General features: G+C 45.5%; 2 non-coding genes across 2 annotated transcripts; both read right to left on the minus strand.

Annotated features, from left to right (window-relative positions):
- Nucleotides 1-4835: 4835 nt before the first annotated feature.
- On the minus strand, nt 4836-8224 carry LOC149195163 (25S ribosomal RNA). The gene has a single exon (XR_016255546.1). It is a non-coding gene; the product is annotated as a 25S ribosomal RNA (ribosomal RNA).
- A 247-nt stretch (nt 8225-8471) lies between these two features.
- Nucleotides 8472-8625, minus strand: LOC149195164 (5.8S ribosomal RNA). Its single transcript, XR_016255241.1, has one exon. It is a non-coding gene; the product is annotated as a 5.8S ribosomal RNA (ribosomal RNA).
- Nucleotides 8626-14890: the final 6265 nt, after the last annotated feature.

Raw genomic sequence — 14890 nt, forward strand, 5'->3', positions numbered from 1 at the left:
TGGGTTATAACTATGCTTTTCCAAAGTTTATTAATTCTTAACATTTTTAAGTGAATTTATGGCTAAACTTTAGAAAATAAAATGCTTATACTTATACCTAACAATTAGAATGAGTTTGTTGACATGTGTAGGTACAAAGGAAGCTTCCAGGGCATCTTTATGTGGCCTTGAATGATCAAATTCGAATTTGATAAGATAAGCCTCATGGAAAAGATCATGGAGAAAATCATGGACCTCATGGAGGAAATCATGGAGGATAGGGTTATGTGTCTAGATGGTTGAGAAATGTATGGAACTAAAAGAGAGATTAGTGGATCATCATTATGAGTTTGTTATCTCATCCTATTGTATAAATAGGAGTACCTCCTCCATTCCAAAGGGAGGACTCTTAGAGCATGTATCCAACTTATGATGGAATAGAATAAAGCTTCATTTTTCATATATTTCCATTATGTAGTTTTATTTCCATTATGTAGTTTTAGATTTAATTTTCCTTAATGTAGTATATGGAATAATTTGTCTTGTTCTCAAGAGAATTGAGCTCACTCTAAAAGGATGAGAGAAACATGTTATTTCATATTAGATCTTATTTCATTTATTTGTCTAGATGTTTGAGGATTTGTTTGTGATTGATGAATGAGTTTTAAATTAGAATCTAATCAGAATATGAGAGGACAACTAAGGGTCTAAGTTAGGCTCTCTCTCTCTATTTTATTTGCATGATAATTGAAATTCATTCTTTTGCTTTTATGTTTCAAGTATCATATGAGGAGAGACCAAGAGTCTAAGTTAGGCTCTCTCTCCATTGATTTATATGGTAATTGAAATTCATTCTTTTGTGCTTTTATGTTTCAAGTCATTTCATTTATTATGCTTATGGATGAATCTTAGTTTAGTTTGGATTAGTACATGAGAGGACAATCAAGAGACTAAGTTAGTCTTTCTCTCTCTTTGAATCTGAACAACAATTAAAGTTCATCATCTTGTCTTTATTTCAAGTTTCTGGTTTTATGAATGATTTCTCTATGATACTGTAGGGAAGGACAACCAGGACCTCCTTAGTTAGGAGCCTCTTCCCTTGCATATTATGTTGAATCATAAATTATTTAGTTAGACATAGAGTTAGTTGCCTACTCCTGCATATATTTTGTTGGCATCATCACAAGCTCACGAGTTTCCCTGGCTGATAATTTAATGCAGCAATTTAAGCCCAATAAATTGCCCAACATTTTGGCGCCGTTGCCGGGGATCGAACCCGGGTCACCCGCGTGACAGGCGGGAATACTCACCACTATACTAATCACTTGATCTTCTTCTCTTCTTATTAAAGCATGTGTGTTTACTTTCATCAAACTAGTGCCAAAAACATAAGAACATGAACACAAGATGTTGGCTCTCTGCCAGGGAAAAACCCCCCTCTCTCTCAGAGAGGAAATCCCTTCCGTAAATTTCTCTCGTTGAAGCTTCTTATTGGTCATTGCGAAGCCCTAGACCCTTGAGAATAATATCCCCCAAGCACAAGTCGATTCCTTCCTCCTCTTTGCACTTTGTTTCTTCAACACTTCGTTCCCCGGCACTCTGTCCTTCTTTCAACTTTTGATAGTCCATGGAAATGGAATCCCCGGGTTCCCCGCAATTTGGCGACTTTTGTCGAGGAGGGACTAGAAGACCCCATGTCACGCTCCTATCCTAGTGTTAGTATTTCAACCATGCATAAGCAGGTGTGGCACCGCCGTAATTTTTCCTTTTACCAATACTTGAGTACACGGTTTTCACCTACTACAACACTCGGTCAATTTTCCAATAAGTTTTCTTAACAATGCAGTGAAAATAACTTACCATAAATTTATCTTCTTCAATTATTCTTTCAACCTGTCGTGTCGTGTGGTTGTGCTACATTGGACCGCGGCCTGCACGACACAACTCCACACCTGAACTGCGAACCTGTCAGCCCGGCTTTCCCTTCCGCGGTGCCCAAACTCGGGCCGTCGGTGCGGTCCATAGTGAGGCCGCATATTGCGGTCTACTTGCCTAGACGGTAACCCACCCCCTCTGACTATCCGCGCTACCAAGCCTGAACCACCCTCTGTAATCCGCGCGCTGGTGCGACCCTCTTAACCGCGTCCTTCTCTTCCTTCCGTTTTCACCCAACTCCTTCCTTCGCACTTGTTCTGCAATGTGGAAGTCTGAGTTCGATGTCCCTTCGTTGAACGTCATCCTCCTTACTTATACGCATCCTTTCACCCAAGGGCCGTGTCTCTGAAGGATAAAAAGGGTTGGCTCCATCAACATGCATGCCCAGTTGACCTACCACATAACCTCGACATGCCCCATTCCAACGAACTGCTGCGTCCCTTTGTGTGCACCATCGCACCCATGGGTCGGCTCCAACACCTCACCGATTACACCCGTCACCGCACGTTGCACACATTCCTGCATCCTAACTCGTTCGCATATGGTCAACTCTTTCATCCAGGCACGCAACAAGGGTCGCCCACGCGCCTTCCGTCAGTGGCTCACCCATCGTGTAGGTATAAAGGGGCATGCACCATGCCCAACACGGCGCGAGCGACATGGGAACCCTGCGTGTCATGCCCCCAGGCCTACAGTAGTCTTTCAACCATACCTGGTGAGGTGCGGTGCCACCGAACACTTTCTTTTCACCAATACTTATGTTCATGGACTATGCCTAGCCATTAGTATACTTAGTTTGTTTTTCGCAACCAAGTATTATTATGTTTCCTTTATACGAATGAACATCCATACACATTCGTTGTCATCAGCAATTATACATGAAGAACACAATTGCACAGTATAAAGGGAGGGGAAACTCCCTAAACAATGAGTCTGCCCGAATACAATATATTATTTAACTCTACAATGTTTATGAGGCTTTACAAGTATACTTGGGAAACACCAAATTTCATACTTAGCCAATTTTACAAATAGGAAACACCTTCGTGTGCCAACCGAGTTCCTTGCCCGAGCTGGGCGGGCGCGCCCTCACACAAGCTACCAACCGTACTTCTCGACTGAACCTCGTTTACCACTGCATGACGGGAGAGCGACCTCACCCGAGTCACCCCGCGTTTCCTTTTGCACGATAGGCAGGCGACTTACCCGAGTCACTTGAGACACCTCTGTGTTTCTTCTTCCACGATGGGCGGGCGACCTACCTGAGCCACCCCGTGTCACACCGAACGGCGGGTACCTTCCTTACCCGCGCCCACACCCGATAACCGAAACCCGTGCGTATCATGTGTGCTTGCCCAAGAGCGGGCGCATATATGCCTGCGCCTCTTTTGCGACCTGCTCCACTACTTCGCACTTTTTCTTGATCACCGAATGCTCATGTTCGAATGTCCATCTTTGAATGAATGCCAAATGCTCCAACGCCTTGCCTTATTTATACGAGAGGTTGGGCGAGTTGCTGCCTAGGTTGACTCGACCACGACGTGCCAAAACGCCCTTACACGTCACAAACTTTCCATTCAATTGTTGGCCGACAAACAATCCTTCGTTCAAGTCACCCCAACATGTAAGTCGGCCCGTGGGTTATGCCAAACGCTCCCACGATATAAACCAACCATCGCTCCACCTCTAATGTGCATTATACTTATGTCCCTTTGCACATTTTGGTTGTAGAGTTCACACTTTGCATCGATGGGGAGAAACCAAACCGCAGGTCCTTACACCGCATTTCCAAGACTTGGGTAGCAATTTTTGTTGTGACGCGAAATGGAAACCCTGTGTGTGTCCGCTAACTTGGGTAGAAGTTTTCATCACGCCGCCAAATGGACACCCTTAGTTCCCTGGAATTTGGTGGCTCTTCCTGGCCCCACGACGTGGAAATCTGAAGTTCCACAGACTCTCGGGCGATTTAGGGTGTGCCGCGACATGGATACAGCGAGTTCTCCAGACCTGGGCAGCGGTTTCAAAACACCCCAAGTTCCTGAGACTTGTGAGCTGGTTTGCATCGTCATGGAAACCCCAAGTTCCCCACGTTGGGGCATTGTTGAAAACCCCACGATTCCATCATCCCGTAAAATGTGGAAACCCGTGGTTCCATCAAGGGCGGGACATGGAAACCCCAAGTTTCCCACGCTTGGGTGCTAGGGTGCGACATAGAAAACCCCGAGTCTCCACAGGCTTGGGCGCCTCTGGCTTCGGTTGTGCTGCAACATGGAAACCCCAAGTTTCCCCAGGCGTGCGCACCGGGGTGTGACTTGGAAACCCCTAGTTTCCGCAGGCTTAGGCGCCGCCAGTTTTGATCGTGACACGACTCGGAAACCCCAAGTTTCCTCGGGCTTGGGCGTCGGGGCGCGACTCGGAAACCCCAAGTTTCCCTAGGCTTGGGCGTCACCCGTTTCGGTCGGGGCGTGACATGGAAACCCCAAGTTTCCCCTGGCTTGGGCACCGAGGCGCGACATGGAAACACCAAGTTTCCCCAGGCTTGGGCGTGACTTGTAAACCCCAAAAAAATTTGCATCAGGCGGAAACCCCAAATTTTAGGTGCGACATGGAAACCCCAATTTTTTTCTACTCCAGGCAGAACCCCCAAATTTTAGGCACCAGGTAAAAACCCCAAATTTTTGGCGCGACATGGAAGCCCCAAATTTTAGGCGCTCGGTGAAAACCCCAAATTTTAGGCGTCGGGTGGAAACCCAAAATTTTGGGCGCCTGGGCGCGGCATGGAAACCCCAAATTTTGGGTGCCGGGGCACGACGTGGAAACCCCAAATTTCCTGCCCCCAAGCAATGAAAAATTGTTGTCTCGAGGAACAGGCAGAGGCGTGAGAGGGTTGCCCAGATTTTGTTTGTGAGAAGAGCGAAGCTCTAAATCGAGGTGACCAAGGGCTGAATCTCAGTGGATCGTGGCAGCAAGGCCACTCTGCCACTTACAATACCCCGTCGCGTATTTAAGTCATCTGCAAAGGATTCTTCTCAATGACCATTTGGAAATGAACTTCAAAGTTGCCCCGACCGAGATGCTTCACGGTCGTGGTTTGCAAATGACACAGGCCCCTGGGGGCAACAAAGCAACGCCCCTATTGCAGGTCAAGATATAGTCGAAGAGTGACATGCACTGCTTCTAGCGTGGATTTTGACTTAGAGGTGTTCAGTCATAATCTAACACACAGTAGCTTCGCGCCACTGGCTTTTCAACCAAGCGCGATGACCAATTGTGTGAATCAACGGTTCCTCTCTTACTAAGTTGAATTACTATTGCGGTGTCGTTCATCAGTAGGGTAAAACTAACATGTCTCACGATGGTCTAAACCCAGCTCACGTTCCCTATTGGTGGGTGAACAATCCAACACTTGGTGAATTCTGCTTCACAATGATAGGAAGAGCCGACATCGAAGGATCAAAAAGCAACGTCGCTATGAACACTTGGTTGCCACAAGCTAGTTATCCCTGTGGTAACTTTTCTGACACGTCTAGCTTCGAATTCTAAAAATATAAAGGATCGATGGGCCACGCTTTCACGATTTGTATTCGTACTGAAAATCAAAATCAAATGAGATTTTACCCTTTTGTTCCATATGAGATTTCTAATCTCGTTGAGCTCATCTTATGACACCTGCGTTATCTTTTAACAGATGTGCCGCCCCAGGAAAACTCCCCACCTGACAATGTCTTCCACCCGGATCGACCCGCTGAAGCATGCCTTAAGCCAAAAACAGGGGCAGTGCCCCATCTTCACCCCATAGAATAAGTAAAATAACGTTAAAAGTAGTGATATTTCACTTGCACCAGAAACGACTCCCACTTATTCTACACCTCTCAAGTCATTTCACAAAGTCGGACTAGAGTCAAGCTCAACAGGGTCTTCTTTCCCTGCTGATTTTGCCAAGCCCGTTCCCTTGGTTGTGGTTTCACTAGATAGTAGATAGGGATGGTGGGAATCTCGTTAATCCATTCATGCGTGTCACTAATTAGATGACAAGGAATTTGGCTACCTTAAGAGAGTCATAGTTACTCCTGCCGTTTACCCGCGCTTGGTTGAATTTCTTCACTTTGACATTCAGAGCACTAGGCAGAAATCACATTGCATCAGCATCCACAGGGACCATCGCAATGATTTGTTTTAATTAAATAGTCGGATTCCCCTTTTCCGTACTAGTTCTGAGTTGATTGTTCAACGCCTAGGGAAAAGCCCCCGGCAGGGGGCATTCTACGCCCGTAGCCCAATCGACACGCAACTACCCGCCCTCGCCGCGAGAGTAGCTTGCACAGACTGCCAACAGCCCACGAGTTGAGGGCGCAGACCCCTAGGCCCAGCCCTTAGAGCCAATCCATTTCCCAAACTCACAGATCCATTTTGCCAACTTCCCTTCCCTACCTTTTTCTATTGACTAGAGGTTGTTCACCTTGGAGACGTGATGCGGTTATGAGTACGACCGAGCATGAACGGTACTCAATCCTCCAAATTTTCAATGGCCACCGAGGGTACACTGGACATCGCAAGATGTGTGGTGCTCTTCCAGCTGATGGACCATATCTCCGAGTGAACTGATTCTAGGGTGGGCAAGCTGTTAAAAAGAAAAGATAACTCTTCCCGGGGCCCCCAACGACGTCTCCAGATTTCCTAACGTTGCTGCTCGCTGCCATGTCTCGGTTCGGGAATATTAACCCGATTCCCTTTTGATGATCATGCAGAGTGCACCCTTGATACAAGGCTTCCCCATCTCTTAGGATCGACTAACCCATTTCCAAGTGTTGTTCACATGGAACCTTTCCCCACTTTAGTCTTCAAAGTTTTCATTTGAATATTTGCTACTACCACCAAGATCTACACCGAGGGCCAATCCACCCAAGCTCAGGCACAAGGTTTCTCAACGACCCCCGCGTCCTCCTACTCATCGGAGCTAGGCAATTACTCCGATGGTCGAGTATAGGTTTTGCGCTTTAGCGCCATCCATTTTTGGGGCTAGTTGATTCAGCAGGTGAGTTGTTACAAACTCCATAGCGGATTTCGACTTCCATGACCACTGTCCTGCTGTCTTAATCAACCAACACCCTTTGTGGGATCTAGGTTAGCGTGCAATTCGGCACTGTAACTCGACTTTCGGTTCATCCCGCATTGCCAGTTCTGCTTACCAAAAATGACCCACTTGGAGCTCTCTATTCCACGGTGCGGCTCAATGGAGCAGCCGCACCCTCTTACCTATTTAAAGTTTGAGAATAGGTTTAGGGTGTTACACCCCCGATGCCTCTAATCATTTACTTTACCCGATAAAACTCGCGTGTGAGCTTCAGCTATCCTGAGGGAAGCTTTGGAGGAAACTAGCTACTAGATGGTTTGATTAGTCTTTCGCCCCTATACCCAAGTCAGACGAACGATTTGCACGTCAGTATCGCTACGAGCCTCCACCAGAGTTTCCTCTGGCTTCGCCCTGCTCAGGCATAGTTCACCATCTTTTGGGTCCCAACAGGTGTGCTCACACTCGAACCCTTTGCATAAGCTCAAGGTCGGTCGACGATGCACCCCCCCAGAGAGGGGATCTCACCCATCAGCTTCCTTGCGCCTCGCAGGTTTTCAAACCCACTGACTCACACACATGTTAGGCTCCTTGGTCCATGTTTCAAGACGGGTCGAATGGAAAGCCCGCCAACCAACACCACGAGCGCGCATGTGCACAAGGGTGCAAGCTTCGTTCCTCGACTACCGCAGTGGGAAACTAACAAGAAGTAATCCACTCGCACTTGTGACGGTGCAGCAGCCCGTGTTCGTTTGCACCTCAATTCGAGCGGCGGACTAGCCTGAGCCATTCCACATCTGACCGAGACGCATTGACAGCCTCCATCCGCTTCCCTCCCAGCAATTTCAAGCACTCTTTAACTCTCTTTTCAAAGTCTTTCCCTCACGGTACTTGTTCGCTATTGGTCTCTTGCCCGTATTTAGCCCTGGATGGAATTTACCACCCAATTAGGGTTTCATTCCCAAACAACCCGACTTGCCGATAATGCTTCAAGATGCGGCGGAGTCTCGGGCCGACGGGGCTGTCAACCTCTCAGGTGCCCCCTTCCAAGGGACTTGGCCCAGATCCGCCACTGAGGACGCTTCTATAGACTACAATTCAGGCGGTGTCACCGCCCGATTTTCATGCTGGGCTCTTCCCGGCTTGCTCGCCGCTATTAGGGGAATCCTTGTAAGTTTCTTTTCCTCCTCTTAATTATATGCTTAAACTCAACGGGTGTTCTTTCCTGAGCTGAGGTCGCAAAGTTGGAGCTAAATCCACCCTACCCCATGGGAGGAAAAGAGAGAGCAAATCAAGTTCGAGCGATGCCACACAAAGCCCGCATCAGCTAACGCCGACTGCCCATCCAAGGGGACAAGATCACCGCTCGCCGACGCACGCCACAAAACATCACTTGAGGTATTTCAGCCGACTGCACCGCATGGGGCATGGATGAATAACTCTGCTGCTCCCTAGCATATTGTAGGCAGCGTGTTTGAATGGGATGCGATGCCCAGACAGACGTGCCCTCGACCGAGGCCTCGGGCGCAAATTGCGTTCAAAAACTCGATGATTCATGGGATTCTTCAATTCACACTAAGTATCACATTTCGCTACGTTCTTCATCATAACAAGAGCCGAGATATCCGTTGCCGAGAGTCATTTCCACGTATTACCGAAAAATCAGCCACAAAATTGAATAGGGGCACCCCCGACAACAAATGTAAGGCCAAGGGGCAAAAGGAGGAAAAACGCATGAGAGAAAGAGAAACAAAGGTGTCTAACCCCCTCACAGGGGGAGGCTCGAATAGAGGATAATCTCCCCCAACCCCAAGTGTTATAGACATTTTTGTGCCTAACAGCATGGAGCATGAAATGTCAATAATCTGATGGATCCAAAGTCCCTAAACATGTTGTTCTTACCCCTAGAGGAACAAGGTCAGCAAACCACAGCACTGAAAATCAGTTCTCCACTTGAAAACACTCAAAAACAAGCAGTTTCTGGATCATGTCAGCTGCTCCACTGAGCATCTGCGCTGAATGTCAACTGCTCCACTCTGTACCTGCGCTGAATGTCAAATCTAATGAAGGCTACCTGCGCTAGGCGAGATTGGCCAAGTGGCACAGTCATTCTGCAAGGTGTCAACTGCCCAGGAAGCTTCCAAACTGACACTTGGGTCAAGGAATTCGCCTTGTGATGAGTAAGAGGGTCTTGATCTCCAAGTGGAAGCAAGAATCTCCAAGTGGACTCAAGAACTTAAGATTAACTAAAGTGGGAGAGGACACTAGTCAGCTTCATGCCAGTCTCAAGATGACTCATCCTTTCTCCAAAACCCTATATATAGAGCTCTCTCATGAGGTCTAGGGAGGCTGGAATTTTGTGCAAGTAAGGAAGTGTTGTTGGTTTGTGTATAGAACTATTGGGTGATTGCTTGAAGGAGGTGAAGAGGAGATTTCTTTCCGCTGGGAGGTGTTGCTGGATTGGGCCTATTATGGTTGTAACTCTCTTAGAACTTTACTTCTTCTTTTAATAAAGTATTTTAGGTTCTTCTATATGCATGTGTCTTTATGGTGAATAGATGCTTGTATATTTGATTTATGCTAATCCCTGAATCAATTATGGATGTATGCTTCTTGTAGTTTCCTTTTCTTGTGCTTTTACAGGATCTTTGTGTAGCTGGGCCGGTGAAAGAGCAAGGAGTTAGGAGCAAGCAGCAAGGAGTGAAGACTGGATCGACTATTAAGCGTAAGATAATGGTTAGTAGATCATCTCTTTCTTCCCTCTCTCATCCCATAAAGAAGTAATCTTGAATAGTTTTGCATTCAGTTGTTGCTGAGGTACTATCACCCTTAGAGTGGGATAGGGTCATTCCGTATTGGATACTTTTCCCCCCAACAAATTGGCGACTCCGCTGGGGATCGTATCTTGTTGGTTACTTGTGTTTTTTGCTATTCATTTTATAAACAAAGGGAGTACCGAATCGAACTGTGTTCGAATCTTTCGAATACAAAGTATAGGGCAGCTACTCTAGCTTAGTTTCTGGGCAAGTTTATAATTTGAAGAGCTGATCCACAAGGACTCTAATAAGCTCTTAGTGATAGCTTTTCATCCTCCTTATCATTCCTTAGTGTGTCCTTGACTGATAGCTTCTGATTTGAGCAAAAACTGTGAATTTTTGAGCAATCTGTGACCCGGAAACCACCAGAAACGAAAGTTTCGTTCTTCAGTGCAGGCTGTACAAAGGTTGTTTGCATTTCAGCGCAGTTCTCGAAGGGGCTACCTGCGTTGAAGGTCAAACAGGCATTGTTCCACCTGCGCTGGACCAGTCCTGCCTTGTGCTGCTGGGGTTTCCTGCTGTGTCTTGCCTTGTTTTCACTCTTGTTTTTGTTGTTTGTTACCAGTCAGTAGGCCTATCTGAAACCAACTTTCCTTGTCACTATTCTGCCTCGGTTGTATAAAGAAACTATGTTTGTTCTTTGTGTATTTCTTGTACATTTACAGTTTCCCATAACGAAAGTGAACTAGTCTTGCTGTGGCCTCTTAGATCTAGACCTGTGATAAAGTGTCGTTTTGATCTTAGGAGTTAGTTTATTTGTTGTTCATAGCTGATTGAGCTTTTGCTTTCGTCATTTGGTTTGAGTTTGTATATTTCTAGTGTCGAAACAAGTAAATCTTAAGGTGTCTTTTGATTTTGGACAAGCTTGTTTGCTTTCACTTGGAATTGGATTCAAAGTTATACAACAGCTTTCTTTTTGCATTTCACCAACATTAAGAAAGAGAAAAAGAAATACCTGCATTTTTTGCATTTTGCATATAAGTTTGTATGTTGATTTAGGGAGAAAGTGCATTAGCGAGTGCTCTTTGATCTGTGTGAAAAGATTTTTGTCTCTCTTTTCCCTCAGTAGTTAAGATTTTCATAAGTCGAAAAGATTGAAAAAGCTTGCTTCTCATCTTAGATTGCATTTAGGAATTTGTATCAATACATCTCGTGGTGAACCTTGAAAGGAAAACTTTAAAAAGATCAACTTAAAATATATTGAATGAACCTAACAACGCTTTGAAACATAACGCAAACATCTAGAGGTCTAAGCTAGAGACGTGTTCCGGCGTCGTTAAACGTAGTGACTGTCGATCTCGACGAAGGTGGGTGATTCCTCCTGAGAGTCGGTGGCACTAATACGGACTTGTGCTCCCATGTACCGTCGCGTATATATTGGGAGACCCCTATAGGAATAAAGCCTTTATCCAATAGGAAACCGTGTCGGCCGCCCTACTGATCGCAATGCAGTGAACACAACATTCACGAAGATCGACCACCCGTACCGTAAAATGTATTCTGTGGTTTTGCGAAAAGTTTGGCACACCCTCTGCCTAGATCTCCAGAGCAGTTTCTTTTGGCCTTTTTCAAACTCTATAACTGAAAAAGTCCAACCGAGCATTTGTCACTTCGGGCTCGTTAATACATCGAAGGAGACTAGAGTCATCTTTAGCTTTTTCTCGACTCTTAAAAAGTGAAAAAGCAAGTTGTGTCTAAAAGCATCTAATAAAATTCATTCAATTCGGAAACACAAATTTCCCCTTTTTATATTTTATTTGATCGAGTAATCCGCAATCGTGGAATAAAGTCAATTGAAAATCCATCGTTCGCGGAGGCTTGCGAGTCAACCGTCTTTGTCCCCGGAATCGAAAACAGTACGGGAAAAGCGAACTCGTTTAACCGGTTCAAAATCTCCTTTGAAAGTTAGAACAAGTGTTCCTACTACATCTGAGGTTCCGGTTACTCCTAACATTTCTAGAAACCCTGCCTCTATAGAAGAAGTTCAACAGCCACAAAAGGACAGTAATACTGATCCTGGTCTGGGGGCAAATACTTGTGTAACTGAACCAGTTCCATCTGTAACCGGTCCAGAAAGTTTTGTTCCCCAAACAACTTTCGCTGTCGAAACAACCACTTCTTTGGCACCAGAAATATTTTACGGACCTGACGGTCTTCCTCTTCCACCTGGTTTGATTGCGATAGAGGAAATTGCAGAAGATCCGCAAGCCAGTACTCCAACTCATTTTGGAGTAGGGGTCACTCTCTTTCCTTCATCAGAGGTTAATCCATCACAAGTGGAAGTCCCTGTAGAATCGCTAGGAAATCTATTGGATAGACTTAAAATGTCTGAACAACCGTCATCATCTAGGACTGTGTCAAATGACACAGCGACAGCAGAAGCCCCTGCCGTCACTCCAACGATGTTTGCCGGCATACCAGCTGTCCCAACTAGCTCTCAACAGCTAGAAGGAGTCCACCAAGGGACTATTTCGACAGTATGGTCTGTTCCAGTTTGTTCATCCGGAGTAATACCCGGTAATTCTTATGTTGAAACTCGACAGATTGATCCTCATGGAGGTCAATTTGGGCCATCTAGTCCTCAAGGACTAACAATCCCTCTGAGTTCCGGATTGCTACCATATGGGGGGCAGTATGCCCTTTCATTACCTCCTCCGGGAGGATATCCATATGGCAGTTCTCAACAGTATTCGGGTTATACTGGAATTGCATCGAGTAGTTGGGTACCTATGCTACCTCAACAACCAAGGATTGTATATTCTATGCAACAGTGTGTACCTGTGACGAACATCCCAACCACCCCGGCTATTGTAACCGTGTCGCAAGTTCAAGCGATACCTGTTACATGTCAACCTCAGGTTGTAATGCAACAGTCGCTTGACCATGGGTCACAACCACAATCGCCAACTGGTGGGGCGACACAAGTGCAAACGGGTACAATTACCCCACACCTTGGCCCAATGGTTAACATGGCGTCACAACCATGGCTTGTACAATACCAAAAACCGTAGTTCCAGCAAGTGTACCAAGGTTCTGAACAGCAGATCTTTGCGAATAGTGGACAGCCGTATATCCAAAACGATCAAAACCAACCACTTTACAGTGGTCAAGTCCACCAACCGTATCAATCATACCAACATCAATTACATTATGCTGGTATGCAAAGGCCCACTGCTCAAGCGATTCCATCGTACCCTGGTTACGCTTCGCCTAACCTGAATCAACAGTTACCATTCGTGGCAACTTTAGAGTTACTTGATTTACACCGTTTAACCAACGATCCGATTGCTTATGCCCCTTGGTGGCCAACGATTCCTCATAAACTTCCATCTGACATTCCTAAATTCAATGGAAATCCAGGTGAAGACCCGTCGAATCACGTGATGACTTTTCATCTGTGGTGTTCGTCGAACACCCTTAACGACGATTTGATAAGACTTCGCCTTTTTTAGAGGACATTGACAGGTCCAGCGGCTAAATGGTATATTGAATTGCCAAGAGCCTCTTTCGACATCTTTAGTTCCCTAGCCATGACTTCTTAACTCACTTTCAATTACCGATAAGGTATGAAACGGGAACAGAAATATTAACCAACTTCAAACAGACAACTGCTACCCATATATCTGATCATATACATGAGTGGCGTCGTCATCGTAGGATGGTGAAAACATATGTTCCCGATCAGCTATTAGCTGAATGGTTTATAAAGTCGTTACTTCCGGCTATTACGGAAGATGTGGCCAAGGGGGGAGTCGTAACAGAGGAGCAAGTTATTGCTCGTGCACAATATTTGGACTTAGTTTATACTCAGTCCGGCACACTCTATGACAAAATACCTGACACCCTAGACCAGAGTTTTCAATTCCTCCCCCTCCTAAAACAAATAGTGACTCTCATGCCGGTGATGGCGTGATTGGCACAGCAAACGCGAAATCGATAAAGGCTTCGTCAAAGAAAGCCCGTAAGAATTCGGATCAAAATAAGAAATAAGAAATTCTTGCTTCAGAAGTAAATGCCGTATCGGAAGATAAGGGCAAAGAAACCAATCAACCAGGAAGCAAGAAGAAACAAAGCAAAGGGAAGAAGAAGAAACAGGGTGAGTCATCCCCTGGAAAAAATTCTTCAAACCCTCCTGGCAAAGGGAAACAAAATTATCCATGTCTAATATGTGATGATAAGGATCATAACACAAAGAATTGCCCATTCAAAGCTGAGTTAAAGAGGTTCTTTAAAAGTTCCCAAACATCAGCTGTGTTAACTGATCCATTTCCTAACCCAGGTCAAAATCTAGTTGATAGTGGAAATGCTTCCCCGTCGCAAGTCCTTATGTTTTCGGTTTCGAAACAGTAGAATGATGCTTTGATTTCGACAAGGAACAAAGATTATGGGAATCCTCAGGTTTCGAACGAAAAAGGTAAAGATCAACCAAGTAGTTCGACAACAACTTCGACAGAAGTTGTGACGCCCACCATCCCTAAATTAACAATAAAACCGTCGAAGGGTGTAGTACATAAGTCGACATTTAATCCTCGCGCCAGAGCGGCGCAACATTATAATATAGTGGAAGATTTGGCCCAATCGCCATCCGCTATGTCGACTCTTGAAGTGCTACAAAATTGTCCGACCCAAAGGCAGGCATTGTTATCGGCAATTGGTGGGATTGATCCTAAGGATTCCAATCTTGTATCCTTTGACCACAAGGGATATGATCCTCAGTTACCAGCTCAGCTAGCTTTCCTTATTCAAGTGAAAGCACTCAACAAAACTGTTCATAGAACGATAATTGATGAGGGAGCCTCGACATGTATTATGTCAATGAGTTGCTGGAAAACTTTAGGATCTCCAACCTTGTCGCGATCTTCGACGACATTAAAAGCTTTCAACGGAAGGACTTATACCCCTTACGGTATCCTTAATAACTTGAAAGTTGAACTAGGAGGAAAGACAGTAGAAATTGATGTAGAAGTCATTGATGGAAATCTTGACTATAACATCCTACTGGGTAGACCATGGATTTATGCCATGGCAGCTGTCGTGTCGACTTATTTTAGGAAGATCGCATTCCCGTTTGAAGGAGGGATTACGATCG

This window comes from Pinus tabuliformis, chromosome 2_2 (genome assembly GCF_031772625.1).
Source record: "Pinus tabuliformis cultivar Carrire ecotype Pingquan chromosome 2_2, CPIR1, whole genome shotgun sequence".
In the NCBI taxonomy this organism is placed as follows: Eukaryota; Viridiplantae; Streptophyta; class Pinopsida; order Pinales; family Pinaceae; genus Pinus; species Pinus tabuliformis.